This window comes from Bidens hawaiensis, unplaced genomic scaffold (assembly GCF_021521415.1).
Source record: "Bidens hawaiensis isolate Kalapana, Puna unplaced genomic scaffold, B.hawaiensis_p1.1 tig00003141_1, whole genome shotgun sequence".
NCBI classification, from domain to species: Eukaryota; Viridiplantae; Streptophyta; class Magnoliopsida; order Asterales; family Asteraceae; genus Bidens; species Bidens hawaiensis.
This window is the reverse complement of record NW_027491170.1, coordinates 2,213,341-2,219,967: the sequence shown is the minus strand read 5'-3', so window position 1 is coordinate 2,219,967 and position 6,627 is coordinate 2,213,341. Positions and strand designations below refer to the sequence as shown.

The following is a 6,627-nucleotide window of genomic DNA, read 5'->3' as shown; positions in this document are numbered from 1 at the left end:
TATAATGATATATATATATATATATAAAATAAAACATATAAAAAATATTCGATCCGAACCGAACCGAACGAACCCTTGGTTGTTGCTTGGCTCGTTTACAAACTGAACGAATTGAGCGCCTCGTTTACAATCGATCGAGCGAAAAAATGAGCGAGCAATTTTCGAGCAATTTCTGAGCGAGCAGTGAATGAGTTCGAGCGACGAGTGGTTTGAACGGCCCTACATATAGCCATATAAATCTGGACCGGACTTGATAATTAAAGCAAGCCATATAGTTTTAAAATTTATAAAGTTGGGGGATTAGGCTAGTTAACCTGAACTCTACGATTGCGGGCCTATTAAATCTCTTAGGAGGGTGGGGCACCCATCCAACAAGAATGTAGAGAAAAAAAAAGCTAGTGCTCAATTGCTCACATTCAACCAGTATTTGTCCAGTGTCCACTCATGTTTTGCTGATTTGTAAAAAAAAAAATAAATAAAACAAAAAGAAGTTTTTATTTATTCACAATTAATATCTCAAAATGTTGCATTAATAAATGTAATTGAAATTGTAAGACTTCCTTGTACATGGAAATTTGTGATTGTTATATGTTATTTGTGAATCTACATAGGTGACTTTTAGATTCGTGAAATGGTAATAACTGATAAATGTACGGCTTGGTTCTATATATCTTTCAACGATTTGGTTTTTGGTTTTTCACGGTTTGACCTAAAAACCGTTAGTTGATCTCTCTTTGAACTTTAACCTACATACAAGAAAGGCCAACACATGCGACACGATTGAATAACGTAAGGAATTCACCATTATTGTTTCTACATCTATACATAATGTGATAAGAAAGCATATATAATACATATGCATCATATAAAACTTGAGAAAACTAAATAAAGATGGAAGTACAAACACGATATTTATTAATCAAACAATTAATAAGAGATATCAATCCAAAGTTCATCCTCAACTGCCAAGATATTTGAAACTTGTCGCATTGTCGGCCTTTCCTGTGGGTTAGAGCTCAAACATGCTCTTGAGATAATCAAAATCGACTCCACTAGTTTTTCAACTTGGGGCGATGGTGGCGGTATCCGATTATCTCCCACATTGGTAGGCAACAAATAATCAGAAGATAAAGCTGGCAAAGATGTTATGAGTTCTCCAGGATGCTTTCCCATGACCACTTCTAGTGCAACAACTCCGAAGCTATACACATCACATTTCTCAGTTGCCACCATTGTATAAGCAAGCTCTACATGCAATAAGGTAATATAAATCCATATACAAAAGGTTCTAACATATATAAATATTTATGAAAATTTAGAAGATATGTTTAGAACTAAACTAAGTTACCTGGTGCTATATAACCATAGGTTCCTGCGACCGCTGTCCAGTTTGACTAGTCTAGCTTTAAAAGTTTGGCCGTGCCAAAATCAGAGATATGTGCCTCATAATCAGAATCAAGAAGGATGTTGGCTGATGAAATGTCTCTATGGACTATTGGTGGTGAGCAATCATGGTGCATATATGTCAAACCATTAACTAAAGCCCTTACAATCTGGACCCTTTTCAACCAATCCAATTCCTTCGATAGGATATCACTATTTAATATTGATCTGAGGCTTCCCTTTTCAAGGTATTCATAAATTAAAAATGAGTGACGGGAATGGTTGCAAAATCCAAAGAGCTTCACTATGTTCCGATGCCTTATGTTGGTTAATGCGCGCACCTCACTAAGAAAACCTTTATGATTAATTAGATTCTCTGATGATGAAGAATGAATTTTCTTGACAGCTACTGTAATATTGTTAGGTTGTAACTTCGCTTTATACACAGAGCCGTATCCTCCGGTGCCAATACAATATGCTTCATCAAAATCATTTGTCACCTTTAGGATTTCATCATACGCTACCCTTCCATCAAAGCTTGATATGGAAAAGAAATCATTATTTTCTTCAACCAATGGTTCTACCGGAGAAGAGCTTTTCCTTTTTTGCTTATAAGCATAGAGGCCTCCGAGTAAAATTGCCCCGAAAAGGGGGAGTATTATCACAAGGACGAGCCTATGATGAAAGCTATCTTTATTTTTCTTCATTGGAATTTGACTTTCACAAAGTTTCAATCCTGTTATATTTCCACACAAACCTGGATTGCCTTGGAATACTTGTATGGATAAATTTTTGAAGATAGCAAATGTGGTAGGAACTGGACCTACGAGCTCATTGTAAGACAGGTTGACATCCATCTCTCCGTGAAAATCTCTAAAGGCGTCAGGAATTGAACCAGATAATTTGTTGTGTGAAAGGTTCAAACTTACCAAATTCTTTAATAGTTGAATGTTAGATGGTATCTCTCCCGTGAGTGAATTCCATGAGAAATCAAGTGTGGTAAGTTGCCCTAAGGCACCAACCTCATTCGGTATTTTTCCACTGAGCTTGTTATTACTAACACTCAAGTAATATATCTGTTCCCACTTACTAATGGATTTTGGTATTGGCCCGTTCAATTTGTTTGCGGATATATCGAGAGTATAGAGATTATGCAGTGACCCAAGCTCTTGAGGTATAACACCTGAAAGTCAGTTTTCTTTCAAGGACAAATACAACATGCCTTTCATCTTTTCAAATTCCTTCGGAATTTCACAAGCCAAGCTATTTGAAGAAAGATCGAGATTCTGTAGTCGAGTAAACTTCCAAACTCTGGTGGAATGCAACCACTTATGTTGTTATATCCCATTGCTAAGGATGTCAAATTCTTACATTTACTCAAGTTTTGAGATAGCGGCCCATGAAAATTGTTGTGGCTGACGTCAAGTAGTTCTAAACTCTGATACACTCCAAAACTATCTGACATGTCTCCAATAAATTGGTTAAAGTCAAAACGACCTCTTATTAAGGTGGAGCATTTCTTTATGCCTATTGGTATAGGACCCGTGAGTTGATTATGACTTACTGATAAATTTTGAAGCTTTCCTCCACGGCACAAATCTTCTGGCAAATGTCCAGAAAACTGATTTTTATCAATTTCCAGCTCAAGCATGTCTTGACTTGCCAGTATACCTTGTGGAATATGACCAGATAACATGTTATCACGAAGATACAGATACCGTAGATTTCTCAGGTTTTTTAGTGATGAAGTAATAGAACCATTGAGTTGATTTTCACTCAGCGCCAGCTGAGTGAGTGACTTCAAATTCCCTAGTTTAGCCGGAATGGATCCAGAGAGTTTATTTTGGTACAAGTGTAGGAGATCCAAAGACTCCAAATTACCCAACGATGAAGGAATTGGGCCTGTTAGATGGTTTGAATAGAGGCTGAGGCTCTGAAGTGACACCAGGCTCCCAAGTTCTTGTGGGATCGAACCATTCAATTTGTTTTTGAAAAGAAACAAAACGGTAAGCTGCTTCAAATTCCCAATGGTATGTGGGATAGGACCACTCAGAGAATTGTTACTGATATACACCTCCACAAGATTGACAAGGTTCCCAAACTCATGTGGAATTTGACCAGAAAACATGTTATCATCAAGAAATAAGGACTTCAAAGTTGTTAATTTGCCCATTGTTGGAGGCAGTTCTCCTTCAAGAGAATTATCATACAACGCAAGCTCGCTGAGAGAGGCAAGTTGACCAATTTCTTGTGGTATCGACCCATTTAATTGGTTTTCGAAAAGGTGGAGGGTCTTGAGATTAGCTAACATCCCTATTTCCGGTGGAATCACCCCTGAAAACTTATTTCCTGAAAGATCAAGATAAACAAGTTTTGACAGGAGCCCGATTTGCACAGGGATTGGACCGAAAAGGTGGTTTACACTAAGTTCAAGGTTGTGAAGAAACGAGAATGGGAACAGGTCAAGAGTACCGTTTAATTTAGATAATGTGAGGTTCAATGTGTGAATGGTCCAATCATCGTTGCAACCGACACCAAACCATGAAATGCATGGAGTGGAAGCATTAGCATTCATAGGGAGTGGAGTCCAAGAAGAATATAGTGGGGAGTTGTTTAGATTTTGAAGGCTAGCTTTCCATTTAAGAAGAGCATTGGCTTCCTCTAAAGATGCAGAAGCAAACTTTGAAAATGAAATGGTTAGTAGAGCTAGAGGTAAAAGTAACAGGTGTGTGCAAGACATTACTTGCCTTGTCATGTTTTCTTGATTTGAAAAATGATGGGTTGTGTGTTCTAATTTATACTCGGGTGGCTAACCTTATCTCCGGGCAATGCCATATTTCCACAAGGAGTGTGCTTTACTTTGAGAGAAATAAATAGCCAACGTTATGTGAAGAGTGTTTATTACTTGAGGAATAAATGTCCTTTAGCACACGACTTAGATTCATAGCATTAATGGTATTGACGTGTTTCACACTATAGGACAAGCTGGGTACTTAAAAGTAAATAAATAATTGAAATGAATGAACGTGGTGAATGCCGTGAGTATTAACGAATGGAAATTGACATATATGGAAAGAAAAGGTCGTTGGTATTAATTATTCTGTGGGGTTATTAGACCCACTTTCATATGATAGATACATATATTGACTCAAAGTCAAGATAAAGAGACAATTTAATTTCTTTTGAAAGATATATCTAGAGGTGAAAAAACCGGTTTAATACTCAAAACATGTTTGGGTTAAAATCGGTTCGATTTAGCCAATGAAAGTCAAAGCCGGCTTATGATCTGTTTCGGGTTTGGTTGAAACCGGGTCTTGATCAGATGACGATCGGTTTCGGTCCGTTTTTTACCGGTTTTTGCCCAGTTTTGACGGGGTTCGGTTCGGTTAACCGGTTTGGAGAACCGGTTGTGGTGGAGAAAATTACAAACTGGTTCTGAACCTACGATTTCAATCGGTTCAAAACCGGTTTCTACATAACCGGTTTCAAACCGATTCAGTTTTGTTTGATTTTCGGGTCGGTTCGATTAACGGGTTTATTTGCCCACCTCTCATATGTCAATAAGATACAAACAAAAAGTAAAACACCCCGTCAAATCAACCGTCTTATAGGGTCACCAGTCGAACCAGATTATAGGCCGGGTTAGAATTTAGACCGGATGAATTCTAATTATAATTATCTATATCTATATAACATTATATAAGCGTCATTTCATCTCCCACTTTCAGACACCGTTAAATTTAATGGTTCATTAAGTCTCCGGAATCTCCAGGTGTGTTTTTATATGTTTAGGAACATTGTGTCAACTGTCAATCTGGATATTGCAAGTTAGTAGGCTACTCACATTGCAGGCTCGAAATGCATAATATAATCCAAAGGTATATTTGTTTTTTAAACACATTTTACAATACGCATATGAAATCATCTACGTTTTGCAATAGTAATTTGTAATTATTTGCATATTTTTTGCTTGCATTCACATCACTAAAGATCGAATCACCAGTAGCCCGCATGGATCCACTTTCGTTTCATTCTCCGATGCAACAATTCGTGATAAAGTTCTTGTTGGCACTCACACCACCCTTGGCATAAAGTTCACCTTTCATTTATTCAGTTAATTGTTTAGTGCATTGTTTCTTGTTTAAGTTGTGTTACCTAATTAAATTGTGTCACTCCAATCACTCCAAGTAAGATGATAGAAATAGAAAGTATTTAGTTTTTGCATTGAAAAAATTTAAGATTATAGAAACATAAATTATGTAGTTTATATGTTGAAAAAAGTAATTTTATTTATAATAACAGACGGTTATTAATGTGGTGGATTCATCGGTATCGTAGCATAAAGAGAGCAATGAAAGCAAAATAACAACTAAGACATATTTATATAATTACAAAATTGGAAGAATGTTGGCTTTAAGGTTGTTCTTCAAGCTGTAATTATACCATTTTGCAACCTGCTGCTTTCAAACTATGTATCCTACTTTACTCACATGTTTTTTTTGTTCTCTCTCATCAGCTATCGGAAATAGAAGCTATCGTGGATGACGATGGTGCTGGGGGACAACAATCGATCAACGACCAATCACTGTGGGTTGAACTCAAGGTACGTGTTGTTTCCTTTTGAGTTTACTTTTTTCGGCAACCTCCTAACTGTCGATGACCATAATTTGAGCATCATTATGTTTTGACAGTTACTGAGCAGGAAGCTTCGGTTTGCTTTTCCCGGCGATCTTCTTTCTGACACGGTACGTGTGTTTTCTTTTAACTCTTTATTGTGTTTTGTTTCCGTGTACTGTGATAGGAATCATGTTCTAGTTTTAGTACTAATTGTCATTTGTCTATTTTGGGAGGGGGTTAAGTGTAATTATATTTCTATAAATAGGTATCAATAGTCAATAGGGAGAGGGGAGTATGTTTTAGGTTTAAGATGGCATTGCCATGGCTCCCGTGTATGCGGTGAGAGAGGGCTAGGCCCGGGAATATCTTGTAATCTTTATTTACGTTTTTAATAATATAACCGTTCTCCCATCTTATCCCTATTATCCAATCTTCACATATATCAAACCCTATCATTGGTCCGACCTGCCTTGACCTGCCTCACCTCTACTCTCCTTTCAATTTCAAAATTCCAGATCTGTGTTTTCATTCAGATCTCAGATCTCAGATCCGATTACCTCACCAAATCTCTCCATCTATTTTATACCGTCAATTTCAATCCAGATCTGTGTTTCATTCGGATCTCAG

The 6,627-nt window shown here is 37.1% G+C and overlaps 1 pseudogene across 1 annotated transcript; it reads right to left on the bottom strand.

Moving 5' to 3' along the window:
- Nucleotides 1-518: 518 nt before the first annotated feature.
- On the bottom strand, nt 519-4,138 carry LOC143622489 (uncharacterized; annotated as a pseudogene). The gene is made up of 2 exons (XR_013151716.1): nt 1,349-4,138; nt 519-1,247 (listed from the first exon to the last, which is right to left on the bottom strand). The product of XR_013151716.1 is annotated as an uncharacterized LOC143622489 (transcript).
- Nucleotides 4,139-6,627: the final 2,489 nt, after the last annotated feature.